Consider the following 2,217-nt stretch of genomic DNA (forward strand, 5'->3'; position numbering starts at 1 on the left):
GACTAATAACATGCAGGCATTGTACATAATGGACCAATCATGGCGTGTGAGAAGGTGGGCTCTACGGTCAAAGCGATGCAATTACGCGTACATATTAGGTGTGTTCGACTTAAAAGCAGTGCGGCTCAGACCGATCAGTGTTTGACATCAAAGTACCTCGAGAGCGTTTCGAAAGCATAAGGAAGCGTCTGTATGGTACTTTGATGTCATACACCGATCGGTCTGCACACGCAAACAAAGCCAAAACCTAGATATTTTAGGCAATATAGAAATCCTGGCCAGGACGCATCCTGGGAAAATGGCACGTATGGTCACCCTAATGATTAGCATGTTGTTAACATATTGATAGCATGATAAGCATGTTGGTAGCATGTTGCTAGCATGATTAGCATGTTGTTAACATGTTGCTTGCATGATTAGCACGTTACTAGCATGTTTTAGTATAATAAGCATGTTGTTAGCATGATTATCATGTTGCTAGCATCTTTCTAGTATGTTTTGGCATGATTGGCATGTTGCTAACATGATTAGTATGTTGTTAACATGTTGCTAGCATGATTGGCATGTAACAAACTAAAAACTATAAATGAAAAAAATTATAATTAATAAAAAATGATAGACATTAAAAAATAATAAAAATGACAAACACAACCAAATTAATAATTAATAAAAACTATGTAGACATAATTAGCCTGTTGTTAGTATGTTTTAGCGTGATTAGCATGTTGCTAGCATTGTTTATACATTGGTTGCATAATTTAGCATGTTGACCTAGGATAGTCATTTAAGATTTGCTGGTGATAGACTTAGATCACAGGAATAAATTACATTTTACAGTGTATTCACATAGAAAACAGCTATTTTAAAGCCTTGGTGATCAGAAGAGATTTCTATCAAAAAATCTTAATAATTCCAAACCTTTGCTTTGAGATCAGTAGCATGTATATTAATAGTTGTACTTGTGTAATGATGTATTTGTGCATATGATATAGTAAAATCATTGACCTGATTACCTCTCTCTCTCACTCTCTCTCACTCACTCTCTCTCTCTCTCTCGCTCTCTCTCTCTCTCTCTCGCTCTCTCTCTCTCTCTCTCGCTCTCTCTCTCTCTCTCTCGCTCTCTCTCTCTCTCTCTCGCTCTCTCTCTCTCTCTCTCGCTCTCTCTCTCTCTCTCTCGCTCTCTCTCTCTCTCTCTCGCTCTCTCTCTCTCTCTCTCGCTCTCTCTCTCTCTCTCTCGCTCTCTCTCTCTCTCTCTCGCTCTCTCTCTCTCTCTCTCGCTCTCTCTCTCTCTCTCTCGCTCTCTCTCTCTCTCTCTCGCTCTCTCTCTCTCTCTCTCGCTCTCTCTCTCTCTCTCTCGCTCTCTCTCTCTCTCTCTCGCTCTCTCTCTCTCTCTCTCGCTCTCTCTCTCTCTCTCTCGCTCTCTCTCTCTCTCTCTCGCTCTCTCTCTCTCTCTCTCGCTCTCTCTCTCTCTCTCTCGCTCTCTCTCTCTCTCTCTCGCTCTCTCTCTCTCTCTCTCGCTCTCTCTCTCTCTCTCTCGCTCTCTCTCTCTCTCTCTCGCTCTCTCTCTCTCTCTCTCGCTCTCTCTCTCTCTCTCTCGCTCTCTCTCTCTCTCTCTCGCTCTCTCTCTCTCTCTCTCGCTCTCTCTCTCTCTCTCTCGCTCTCTCTCTCTCTCTCTCGCTCTCTCTCTCTCTCTCTCGCTCTCTCTCTCTCTCTCTCGCTCTCTCTCTCTCTCTCTCGCTCTCTCTCTCTCTCTCTCGCTCTCTCTCTCTCTCTCTCGCTCTCTCTCTCTCTCTCTCGCTCTCTCTCTCTCTCTCTCGCTCTCTCTCTCTCTCTCTCGCTCTCTCTCTCTCTCTCTCGCTCTCTCTCTCTCTCTCTCGCTCTCTCTCTCTCTCTCTCGCTCTCTCTCTCTCTCTCTCGCTCTCTCTCTCTCTCTCTCGCTCTCTCTCTCTCTCTCTCGCTCTCTCTCTCTCTCTCTCGCTCTCTCTCTCTCTCTCTCGCTCTCTCTCTCTCTCTCTCGCTCTCTCTCTCTCTCTCTCGCTCTCTCTCTCTCTCTCACACACACACTCTCTCTCTCTCTCTCTCTCTCTCTCTGTCCTCATTCTCCCCTCCTCTGTGGTTCTCAGGTGTGTAGAGTGAAGTGGAGGGAGGCTCATGGCTTCATTATGGGGCCTGGGCCGGCTGGGGTGGCTGGGACTGGTTTTGGCCCTGGCGGCCGTC

This window comes from Sinocyclocheilus grahami, unplaced genomic scaffold (genome assembly GCF_001515645.1).
Source record: "Sinocyclocheilus grahami isolate Dianchi unplaced genomic scaffold, SAMN03320097.WGS_v1.1 scaffold381.1, whole genome shotgun sequence".
Lineage (NCBI taxonomy): Eukaryota > Metazoa > Chordata > Actinopteri > Cypriniformes > Cyprinidae > Sinocyclocheilus > Sinocyclocheilus grahami.